Raw genomic sequence first — 13,368 nt, forward strand, 5'->3', positions numbered from 1 at the left:
CTGCTGATTCATTATTTTTCACAGATTCAATTAAAACATTAATTCACATAAGCCTTTTCATTTATACATAGCCTAGTGGCTATGGGTGTTGCTTTTTACATAATTTACTTATTTTACGTGAATGTCATACAGACAGAAAATGTTGATAACTAAACACGTCAGGATAATAACTAGCACATCAAAGCTGAAGAGAAAATGTGTGGCAGAGAATTCAGACTCCTGTGTACAGACACATTCAATTATTGTTTCTGTTTGACATCAACTGATAGAGAGGGGGGAAAAAAAAGCATCTACTGTATGAAGAACAACATCTTCTATAGCAAATATAATTCCCTTTAAAAAAAAGACACCTTTTCCCTCAAAGAACCCCACCACAATCTTTTCCTTTAAGCTACCCTGGGTTGTCGTTTTATTGGGGTGGCAGGAGGAGAGGAGTATTTGCAAATTTCAAAGTTCAAATATATGCAATATTTGAACCATGTTTTGTGTTGCTTTTGTTGCTGCCTGAGGTCTGTGGATGTGAAGGCGGCGGCCGCTCGCTGCAGCGCTGAAGCAGCATTAAGCAAATCAAAACCTGCAAAATAACAGCTACAATTTGCAAAACGTGACAACCGTCACTTGTAATAATACCCTGGCTACTGCTGCAGGCTCGCCATCACGGGAAAGGCAAGAAAAAAAGAACAGTGGCTGGTTCTTTGGAAGTAACGGCTTCCTGTTACGCAGATGCACCAGCGCTTGGCCAAGACTTAAAAGGGTCACCAGTGCAAAAGCTGCTGAAAAGAGACCCGCTGACTTTGGGGTGCCCCCAGCCGTGGGGGCGAGCAGGCAAGCTGGGGCAACCCAGTGTGGGCTGGGGGCCCAGGGACGGCAACAGTGGGCAAAAGTGGTCAGAGCCATGGTAGTCCTTGGCAGGGCAGAAGTGCTGGAGCCGAGGCGCGAGATGGAGCAAGTGCTGAGGGTGCTGCATCTTCAGGAAGGTCCAGGCACCACGGCCTTAGCTTTCTGCTGCAGCTCAGCCAGGGACCTTCCAGTTCAGTTTTTTTGCATTACCTTCCATTAGAATAATTTAAGAGGTCACCTGTTTAGGTTTTTTTTTTTTTTCCCTCTGGTTCCTGTTTAATAATGCAACAGTTGTCACGATCCACTCCGACTACCAAAACGCAGGTGGCATAGCCAACGCTTGCCCATCAGCAACTCATTCTGCTCTTCCGGTCACAGCTTATCTGTGATGCAGAAAGAAGAAAAAAAAAAAGAAGTCTCAGTTAGTACACTGATAATTATGTGTCCCGAACAAAATTTGCATTTTCCTCAAATTCCGAAATAAAAAACCTGGTAACTTTAAACACGCCTGGTTTGTTGGCCCATTAAAGCCTGGGCTACTGACTGCCTGAGCGGGGAGGTCCTGCCCGCAGGCCACTGCACAGCATCCAGCAAGGAGGAGGGCTCCCTGCCAGCATACGGGCATCAGTAATGTCTTTTAACTTAGTCAGAAGGGAATGTTAAGTTGGAAGCCAGAGACCAGTAGAATTGAAGCCGTAGTTGTTAACATAGTGCGAGCTACCCCTTCCCACAGCTAAGGTCTGTGGTTTGGGCTTTTTCGGCTTGCTTTTCCTTTACTTTCAATAATTAGGGATTTGGCCGATAACATTTTTGGTGTAACTATGTGTGGAATGTGTTTTGACTAAGTAAAAAGGAAAGCAATGTTAATGTATATAATTACAAAATACTGTTGGAGACAAGTTGTTTTAACTTTCTAAAATTTGAGATATATTTGTAGGTCCAGATAGTGATTTGGTTTAACAACACTGTGACGTAAATGCAAATTATGTACTCCAATAGACCGTGAAATTCCAGATCTACCAGAGTAGCTGTGTATACCATACATAGTTCATTAATGACTGTGAAAATCAGCAAAATTAAGGTTAAACAGGTGTTAAAAGACAGGAGGATTTGGGAGCCGCTTCGTAAAGCGACAAATGATGGCTGTGAGTTGTCTTGTCTCTGCCATGCCCCCGTTTAAGTGTGATGTTTGCCTGCTGTATTAACTTTGATTTAAAAAATAAAAGCAGTTTTATAAACCAGAACAACTTCAGTCACAGCTAAGCCTGACCCGCTGAACTAAGGGATGTAAAAAGTGGGAAATTAAGTATATAATCTTTTATTGTGTTTCCAATACCATGTCCAGAAATCATGAATTACCCCAGAAAGACTTGGACTCTTCTACTTCCAGGGACTCTGTGCCTTGCCGATGGCACTCACTGCCTCTCACAAGGTCGTCTTTCAAGGCACCAATGGAGCTCCGCAGTATAGCTAGCAATATTTTCATAAAATCTCAGCAGGGAGGTATGTGCTTGGGAAGCAAAACAGCAGGTCTGTGTCTTGCCACGACTGAACTCCTGATCCTTCATCCACCCCATGTAGGGCTAGAAGGGCAGAAAGGGGATGTGACTGCCCCAACTGGCTATTTGAAATAGATCACTGCCTGGAACTAGGAGCATCTAAAACTGTTTAATGACATCTTAGCTCTAGGGTTTTTTTGGTGTGTGGGCTCCAATATAGTTTCCTTATGTGATTTTGGCTAAAAGGCAATAAAAGAGGAATTTTTTTTACAGCAGGAACAATTTGGGGCAATTTCAGTTTAGACAAACTCACTGGAAACGTGGGGTAAATCAGACACCCTTAACTACGATGTAGGTGCTCCTCGCTTCTCTGTGCCATCTGGATAGATCTAGTGGCTGATGGCTAAAAACAAGCAATCCTATCTGCAAAATTATTCCAGAGGGAAAAAGGAGCTAAAAAAGGGAGAAGTACTCTATGAAGATAAGTTGGAGGGAAGGAAAGACAAGTAGAGTGAGCAGTGGGCTGGCCTGTAACAGGCATAGCTGGCACGTGTCATTTCACTGCACTTGGGAGGCATTTCGGCTGAAAAAGACAGCGTGCTGTAAAGCAGAGAAGGGTTTGTAGCTGGAGGTGCTACAGGTACGCCCCAGTTAGGTGCCTGGGGTGAGTAATTGCTCTAAGATAAAGCAGTAACAGCCAGTCCTGGGATGTAGAAGTTACACTCTAAAAAAAAACCAAAAAAAATCAAGCACCTTTTTTTTCACTTATGACTTTTGGAGTCAACTGTAAAGTGAAGAAGCTGTTTCAGGAGTGTTCTCTATGGAAAAGGACTTTGTAGGTCCTACTTGATATATCAGTGTTGTGGCAAGGTGAAATAACAGAGACAGCTAGCAGCGCTGGCTGGAGTGGCTGGCTCAGCCATGCACAGTGTGGGGCACAATTGGTTGCTGTGTTCATCTCACAGAATCACAGAATGGTAGGGTTGGAAGGGACCTTCAGAGATGATCTAGTCCAACCCCCCTGCCAGAGCAGGGTCACCTAGAGCAGGTTGCACAGGAACGCGTCCAGGAGGGTTTTGAATGTCTCCAGAGTTGGAGACTCCACCACCTCTCTGGGCAGCCTGTGCCAGGGCTCTGCCACCCTCAAAGGAAAGAAGTTCCTCCTCATGTTTAGGTGGAACTTCCTATGTTCAAGTTTGTACCCATTACCTCTTGTCCTGTTGCCGGGCAGCACTTGTTACGTTCTCATTTTTCTCCCTTTCAGTAAAGTATTTTAAGGCAGTGGGTGCACCATGGCAAAGAGAGAAATTTAGCTTATGGAATGCAAATAAGTTTTCAGCTAATTATTTTTTTTCCCCATGCCTCTGAAGGGTGCTGAAGCCAGTGTTTTATTAGCAACCTCCTTAAATGTACCCGCCTCTCCTGTTACTGCCAGTCAAGTCCCTGCAGACTTGACTAGTTGCTGTACCTGCGTCAATAAGCAAGATAAGAAATCCTGCCACCGGGAACTGAAGTTAACCGAGGCTTAATGAAGGCAAACCACCTTGACATAACGGAAAAGACTTGCAAGGCAAAGGTTTGGAGAGTGTTCAAAGTGCCCTCCCGAAAGAGAGCTCCCCTAATCACAGAAAGGGATGAAAGGCAGCATGCCTGCAGGAGAGGCAGAGGTGCACCGAGTCTGTCAGGTCTTTGCACAACCCTGTACAGCTGCCTGCTAAGCTGGACGTGCAGTTGGCTGTGTGTTTTCAGTGCCTTTGCTCAGGACGGGAGGCACCAGCCACTCTCACTGCCCCGAAGGAGACGGGACTGACCAGGGCTTTGCACCAGTTTGTCCTGGGGCGCAGTCCCAGCCAGTGGCCACATCTGGCAGGACAGAAACATGGCTCATCCTGAGCATGGGTGGCACCAGCAGAGGCACAAGACCAAAGGAGAGCCGCTGGGGAACCAAGACTTCACTGAGCTCAGACACTGGGACAGAGATAGGCCAAGGTCAGCGAGGCTGTCAAGCAATAATAATAATATTAATGGAAACGATGCATTTGTATTAATAGTCAGTTTTAAGCTTTGTAACAATAACAGAATGTACTAAGCCTCAGGCCTTCTCTGGATTTGTCTGGTCTTGAACCCATTTTAGCAATATTTGCAAAAATCATCCCAGAAACTTTTGTAAGAGCAACTCTGTTATCCATCTTTCTTTGGCTGTCTTAGTATTTATACATCTTAGCCGAGGTTTTGCTTAGCCTTGCGCAATTGTGTGGTGTCAGCAGTCAGCACGAGCAAAAATACTCATCCAAGTACAGGAGGGATAAAGAATAACCAATTAAACAGTTGTAGATTAAGGCATGAACAGCATGTGACAAGTGAGGAAAAAAAGGACACGAGCTGCATCCAAGGCCAAGCTGATAGGCATTACAGAGCACAGATGTGCCCATGAGCTGATCAGCCTGAGGGGAAGTAACAGGGCCTGGATGTTAACCTGGATAACAGCAGACGCGTCAGGGAGACACTGCTTTTTCCCCAATGGAGGGATACCAGAGGAGGATGCTTTGTACAGAAGGAGCTCCTGTCCCACACTTCTCAGGCCTGGCAAGCTCAGGGGAGGAAAATTAGCTTAGCTCTGAACACGTGTCTGTTCTTCACATGCGTAAGACCTTGCTAAAATTACATCAAGAATAAGGAAGTTTTGTCAAGTGGTCATTGTGCAGCACAGACGGTACCCAAGGCCTGTAGAACAGTGTTAGCATCTGTCCCATCCCAAAATGAAATCTCACCAGAAGGGCAGTTGCTTCTCCCTAGCACACCTATGGCTGTGAGTTTATAGGTAAGGACCTCAAAGATTATTTTAATAAGATATTGCTTTAGTGAGTTCTCAGCTGTCAAAGTCACAGAGCTTCTTGGCTCTGTTTTTGGCTTACTTTGCTGGAAATGAAAAAATTCCCTGTTAATGCAGGGTCAAACTTCAATAAAATCAAAAGCTTTCAGGAGAGCAAAATTCTGCACGGCATTCCTTCATGCTGGAATACAATGGGAAAGGACTCAATAGCCTCTGAAGCAAAAGCCCTGTTGAAGGCTGGGTCCAGCTGAGGGGATCCCCACAAGACAATGGAAGTATCATACTTGATCAGGGGGAGATTTTGCTATATTCAGCCTTTCTTCTTGACCTCAGTTTTCTCACAGAAGAATAAGAGGTCCCTCTGCCAATGGCCTGCTAAAGCTGACTCTGATTAGGACAGATGCTTTGAAATATAGACAGAATTTAGTGTAGATATATGAGATCAAATACTGGGTTTTATTCTTTGTGCTCTTTATGTGTTGTTATTGTCCCCTGAAAGGATGATGAGTGTCATTTTTCGGTGTTTGATAACTGATTTACATTATTTACTTATTTAATTTCCTTAATGTTGATAGAGCTAAGTAGTACAATATGGATTATATTGATTTTTCTGGGAACAAAATGTTAGTCTGCAATTTCTGTTAATTCACTGAAGACATTTATGCTTTACAGTGACAATCAAATAACGCATAACTGGCTTTCTATTGCTTTCAGGAAGCATCAAGGATGAAGTGTGATCAATTCATAAAGTTCAATAGTGGAGCTCTGTTCTTTATAAAACTGTCTTAATTGTCTTCATAAAAGTAAAAATGAGATCCTAACACTGGATTTACAAGGGTTCCTAGAACTCTTCATCCTGGGTAAAGCTTGGTTCCAGAATTCACTTGCTCATCCAGTCGATGAGAGACAATAAACATTTTGTGTTGCAGGGAGCATCTCTCGTTTTGGACTCCCCAGGCGTGACGTAGGCTGGAGGAATAAGTTCTGAATTAGGACAAACATGCATTTTAATTGAGCTTTTTGGCTAGATATGTGTTTTTTGAAAAGCACATGCACAGGAACTTGTTAAAGGGAGTTTTTATAAGTTTCAGTAAGTCAATATTGCTTTTCAGTCCTGAAGGGAAACCACGCTCATTAGAAAAATCTTCCTTGCCTGGGTCTGTGTTGCAAACTATGTAGAATCTGTATGGCAGTATCTCATGTCAGGCTTCGAAGCTTACAGTCTACTGTCCTCTTAGAGCAATGTAACTGAAGTCAATTGTATTTGTCGATTCTGACACCTGTTAGCACAGAAAGATTTCCTTTGTCAAGACATTTGCCAGATGGGTTCCTCCAAGGTGTCTGCGAGGACAGGTTGTTTTATCATGTTGACTAGAGTTTGAATGTGCATTTTGTCCGACAAAATAAGAAAGACAAGGCTCTAGCATTTGTCGAAATAGCAGTTCAATTACTGCATATCACCTCTCCCACTAATTTAGCTCCCTTTTTTTGTTAATATCTTACACAAGAATAATTTCTTTTTCATGAGGAAACGATCTTCCCCCTTATCTGTTCTAAAGGGTTAAGTAGCTTTTTCATCACACTTAGGAAGACAACTCTAACTTTGAGTTTTTCATAAAAGCCTTGATTTCCTTCAAGGGCATGCTGACTAAATTCATCCAACTTTGCCGCTCTGATTTGCATATTAAAGAATTGTTTCTTCTTGCAGAAAAACAATGTGAGCGAAATCCATGGCTTTTGATGCCAACTGTAAGCTAGATTAATGTTAGAAAAAATAATTGCAAAGACCAAAATAATATATAACTTACTAGAGAACTAACAAGGCAGTAGCTAGTCTCAGGGTTAACTGCTTGAAGAGAGAGTTCTGTTTCAAAGGCTTTCATCTTCCCACAGAGGTCTGGGAAAAAAAGTTGTCACAAGAATACCTAATACTTTAATACCATGCTGCATCTGTAGAGCTGAGCTGGGAGGGCATGGATTACCCACGCACAAAACCACATCACAAAAAAACGAGCATCCCAAAGCCAATATTTGGTGGCCATATGCAGAACAAGTCAAGGATTCAGTAAATGCTGTCGACCCTTCATTTGAAAAGTCCAGCTTTTACACCCAGCTTTCAGCCCCTTCTGCCAAGGAGTTGAAGTGCTCAAGTGGATGATATGGCGTCTTTCTTATGAAAGATTTAATCAGATTGATGTGGTTGTAAACTTGAGCGTCAAAGATGTTGGAACAAAGCTTTTTGACGGCTTCAAAAGGTAGGTGGGAGAACAAAAGAGATACTCTACTGTCTATACATATACTTTGTATAAGTACAGGCTGTGGTTTTCCTATGAAAAGATGAGGACACCGAACATGTCTATAATGCAGGTTATTTGCCTGTGTTTGAGGAGCCGAGTGCATTTCCACCATGCTTTGTATTCCCGAAGGGTACAGTATTGTTTGATAATGACAGACATTTTAGGGCAGAGACAAAAATCACAAAAGTTCTTCTGTCATACAGTTTTCCTTGGTTGGAGTTAGCAACATTTGCAGGCTTCTTTACCATGTCTGTAGCCAACAAATTTACTTGCTGCTAAATCCTGCCTGAATGTGAGGACTATGGCGTCTCCTACAGTTGTCTCTTTTACCATCCATTTTAGGACTATGCTGCTAATACAGTCCCGAGGTGCATATATACCACCCAAACAAAGTTCAATTCAATCAATTTTTTTAATCTCCCCACTTGTCTTTGCCCGAAACAACCTGAACTGAAATCCCCTATTCCTTCCTTTTTTCCTTTCACAGAGCAGCCAACCATTTGATCGACTAAATAGCATCATTTCCAGAAATTGAAGCATACAGATTTCCCACGCTGAGACTACCTTTAAAGAATAGAGTCAATGTGAGCTACGCTTACACCACAGAGCTAAGCAATGAAAAAGCAATCAGAAAGAAGTATTTGAACTGCTTCCTCTAAGGTCTTGTCCTTTGCTCTCCAAAATACATACAGCAAGCTTTCCACTCTTTACTACCATGAAACTGTCTAACACATCTAAATTCCCATCTCTATACAGATGCTTCCAGCAATCCATGCCAGGGCTTCATATTCTGCAGCACCATTTCACTTGGATAATTTGTGCTGAGCTTAATATTTCTCCACATTTAAATATATGCTCTGCAAAACATTTAGAACATTGGTTTAGTACTTTCTCAGACTTAGGAAAGCAATCAAACATGCTTTCCATAACAAGTCACTTCAGCAAATGTATTGGCACTTCATCAAGAGACTTTCCTCACTTTCATATTCCTACCTGCTTTTATGACTTGCTCCTTCTAAATACAGCCGATCTCATCCCAGTTAGATTTACATGATTTAATTCCTCTCTTGCATTCTCTTCATGTGATACTCTCGCAAAATAATCACTCCAAGCATTGCTAATTAATTCTGCGTTCATTTCCAATATACCTTATTTACTTCTATCGTAAGCAACCCTTATCATTTGTTCTCCTGCCTGGATGAGCTTGCAAGTGATTTTTTTCTATATCTTGAGTCTTCCCCTCCCTTGGGAGCCGTAAAATTCACTGCTAACTCCACTTTTAGCTGACACTGCTTCTTTGGCTTCCTTTTTTGCTTGTCTTATTTTCGCTGTTCAAGTGATTGCCCCCCATCTTTTCGACTCAACAGACACTTTTACTTGAGTTTTTCATAAACAAGTCTACTTTATTATCCAATTCAGCTCCCATATTACTACTGGGGACTTTTTGCAGAAAAATTACCTATAGTTCCTAGCCTGTCCCATTTGCCTTAATTGTATTTAACAGATCACAAATCTCAGAGGTGGTGTTAATATTGCCTGGAAAATGGGGGTTACATGTACGCAATAGGAGACACACAGTGGGTTTGTCTCAGTGATTTTCCTGAGGTTCCGATGGTGTTCTAGACAGCAATGAATTCCTTTGCCCCAGATGTCTGTAAGGGACAAAACACTGTTACACGGAGGAGGAATCTAGGTAATGCAAAGCACACAGGTAAACCTAACAAGCATTTTATAAAATGCTCAGTGTTTGAAGCTTCAAATATAATTTTCATGGACAGATATTTTTTTTTTCAGATGATCTCACTAGCAAACATGTGTTCCTTTTGAAAAATTGGTCCCTGATCTTTTTTCATGAAATACGTCTTCTACCGAACAGACGATGGCTGCACAATATGTTTGTACGAAAGCCAGGGAAACTGGGCACCGTATCCTGACTCACTATGTTGTGGTTTTACTACCCAAAATCCTTCCACTGTGCAACCCTTGTGCTGTCTGGCTGCTGTGCATAAAATTCAACAAGAAAGCAGAGAGAAAAAAAATTGGCTTTCTGAAGAGGAGGAAAGATTAATCATCTTTGCAATGTCTCAGTGTTGTGATGGAAAATAATTTCAGTGGGGCAGCAGAAAGCATGTGTGCAACAGCCACTTGCAGCCAAGAAGAGGGAAATGGGATAACCTCTAACCAGAACATCTAAAGCTCTGTCATTTCACTGGAGTGTTAATTTAATTCTTTGACAAGGTTACCTTAATTAGTTGGCAGGTGATAGAAAGAAACCTGACAGGTAAGCATAACCTGACAGGTCTTGAATCACTGCTGTCCCCTTTGCCTTTTCATTTTGAGGTGAAATTCAGGCTAAAATATGCATTGCCATGAGGCTAAATGTTGGCATGGAAGTTCCTGCACCAGATGTTAGTTTCACTTTTAGGAGATTTTGGAGGCGTACTTTGAATATTTTAACAACCACAACAACAGAAATGCATAAGAGCGTAATTATTAAAGGACTGAAGTCAAGGCTGACCATTTCCAGTTTTAGTCAGCAAATAGGAGCTGTGCAGGCCTTCCCATATTCAGAACACTTCTTTCTCTCCAAAAGGGTGAGGGGGCCTAACAGAACATGACAATGAAACAGCGTTCAGGGTCAGTGAGGAAAAAATGAAATAAGATGCATTTTAGGGGGGAAAAAGAAAAGCTGTGTAAATCTGTTTTTATTTTTATTATGATTTAAATAATTTTACAGTGATTAAGAGCACAATTCACTGTATAATTAGGATAGCAGGCTTGCTCATTTTCAGCCTGCCTTCTGACGGTCTGATGGTCAGAACTAAGCCTGAGAAATGGGAATTACGGATACCACGTCTGGGACTGCCACTGATCATTTGGGCTTGATCCTGCATATATTTCTGCATGTGAGTACCCCTGTCTCTACACGAAGAGACCCACATCTCAGCGGGACCATTCATAGGTCTTAAGCTGCATAGGATCAGAGTCCTAACTTCTGGCTTGGTTTTTGAAGTGTGAAATGTGCCTCCGTACTCTGAAGATGAACACAGCCTGCAGTTTCCTTTCCTCCATCACTTCCAGGTAAATCGGTGGAATTTCTCCTTAAAACTATTTTTTATCCTTGAAGTTGATCTGATTGTGTTCACTCCCTGGAGCCCGAATGCCAGACATGGTATTCAAAACCTCAAAAACGTATATATGACATTCCTGTTTCATAATGTTGTTCTGACTGATAGAGAGTGTGAGCGAGAGATGAGACAATGAAGAAAATCTGGGTGCATATTGATGCGGTGGGGTTTTCCTGTGTTGCTTTTATGTTACCTCAGCTGTAGTATTAGACGCTGCTCAGTAAAGCCACTTGTAATTTCTCCGTTGAGACTTTTATAGCTTTCAGGCTATTTCACCAAGCAATGCTGTCTCTAACATCAGATATATATTATACTGGCAACAGATAACGTCCTCTTGGTGCACGTAGTTCTTGTCTGAAATTTTGAACTTCTCACATATTTGACCACAGGATGGGAATTTTGCATATTGAGCTTGAGAAAATATCTCGCTTCAAATTATTCGCTATTTATGAGTCTCATCCAGTTTGGGCCAAGGGACGTTCCTGTTTTCTGCATATTATAGAAATGACCTTGCTCAGCTCTAGGTAAGGGTCTGCTGACTTTTCCAACAGAACCCTCAATTAGAGGTTAGCACCTTGGTCATAAAACATCTGATACGGGAAGCAATGTCTCTTCTTATGGAGGATACTATTTCCATATGGAAACACTGTCCCTGCTCACTGCAGGGGGGTTGGACTAGGTGGCCTTTAAAGATCTCTTCCACATTCTAACACATTCTATGGTTCTATGATTGTAGACTGGTCTCCATTTCCAGCTTTTCTTTCTCTCCTTTTGATAATCAAATGGGATTTTTCTTTGAGAGAAGCGTGCAGCGCGTGCTGCTAAGACCCCCATTTCCAGGGAATGGCCCTTCCTGCGTCTAGTGGCTGTCACTGTTTTCAGGCTGCCAGGAAAGGTCCATCTGACTGAGCCTTCACTTCTTGTTCCATCACCGACGAGAGGTGTTGTACCTGCACGCTGTCAGCCCATGTCTCCTACAGGTGATGTGCTTTGCATAGGTCTGACTGTCCTGGTTTGAGGTAAAACAGAAACAATTTTCTGATTTGTAATTTTACTTTTTAGCTGGGCCTCTTGTAACTGACTAAAGTCTGAAATTAACAGCATATTGTTCGGAAACTGTTCACTCTCAGAGTGATGAGACCTGATTATACCAAGGAACGGTGTGCACAGAGGCTCTTGCTTATACTTATTGCTATAACACCCAAGGTCAGCTCACTTCACTGTTTGCCCCGTTAGAGGGTCGGAAGCGGAGAAGCGTAGAGGGGTCTCACCTGCAGGGAGGAGGGGACAGGACAGGTGACCCAAAACTGACCAACAGGGTATTCCATCCCATCTGCATCACGCTCAGTATAAAAGCTGAGGGATCAAAGGGGCAAGCCTGCTCTGGCTCGCTCTTTTTCTTCAATGGCCGACATCTGAGGAGGACCCTGTCTGTTCGTCTGCCTTTGATCCTGATCCGAGCATTCCTGACTCTAGTTCCGGAATTCAGCTCCTGTCCATCGCTGACTCCAGTCTGGGACTTTCCCTGTGTCTGCTGGTGACGCGGTTGTCATCCTGGGAGCTGGATATGGTTTTGTATAATTGTATACCTTTTTTAAAAATTTTTTATTATTCTATTATTATTTACTATTTTCTTATTTATTATTATTTTCATTAGTTTAGTTCTTTTTCTAAACTTGTAAATCTCCTTATCTCTTCCTCTCCTGTCTGAGGAGAGAGTGGGGGGAGGGCCATCTTTCGTTCTGATTGGCCAATCTGGCCAAAACCGTGACACTGGCCCTCGGTCCAACTGTTATGAGTGACAGCCCAAGTCGGAAGTACCTTCAGTGGAAACACTTGCAGAGAAGTTGCAGATACGCAAATCAGGGACACGGCTTGGTGGGTAGGAGGGGAGGGGAAACAATTTCTTTCCCAACTGAAAACCCGAAAACCCTGGCAACCACCTGAATCAAAGCCACAAGGAACTTGCGGGAAAGGAAACTCGTTCTCCTCAGCCACCCAAAGATGGTTGTTTCCCGGTAAGATTTGGGTAAATGTTGTAAAATTAGCATTGCTCAACATGTTCCGTTAAAGGAACCTCTGCCTCAGCTGAGAGGTTGTGGTCTGGTCTCTCACTCAGCTGGAGGGTTCATTGCACCTTGACTCCTCGCTGGGTGACACTTAATAATTTCAGAGTTTCATGAGGGACAAATGATGACTTAAATCTAATGCTTTTGGTTATAATATGAACACGAACATCAGAAATTCTGTCTTTTAATTATTAGGCTTTTACATTTCAAACCAATAGGCAGGTTCCTCATGAAGTCAGTCCTAAACTTGGCTATATGACCAACATTCAGGTGTATAACTTTGCTTTTACCTACAAAAAAATGAACTTCGAAATATTTAAAAGATTTAGTTTCTAGTTCTCTGAGAACAGTTCTTGGTCTCTCAAATTTTATTTCCATTTTATCATTTCCATCATCTTGATGTCTATTTACAGCACCTGGCTTGGAATGTATAAATAATAACCTCACGTTCAAAGCAAAATTTCCTTTCTAATAAAAAACCCCCCAAACCTCAATTCTGTTAATATTACAGCAAAGTTTTAGGTTTTTGGAAATAAAAAAAAGCCAAAACATTGAAAGCCAAGGTTAAAGCTGATGTTTGGAGTTAAAGTGAAAATAAAATTAAGTGCAGAACTTTTAAAGAGATCTATCAAAGAATTGTGCTTTGTCATTCATATATATTTTATATGTATTCATAATTCATGTGCGTGTGTTTGTGTGTGT

This window comes from Larus michahellis, chromosome 2, assembly GCF_964199755.1.
Source record: "Larus michahellis chromosome 2, bLarMic1.1, whole genome shotgun sequence".
Classification (NCBI taxonomy): Eukaryota; Metazoa; Chordata; class Aves; order Charadriiformes; family Laridae; genus Larus; species Larus michahellis.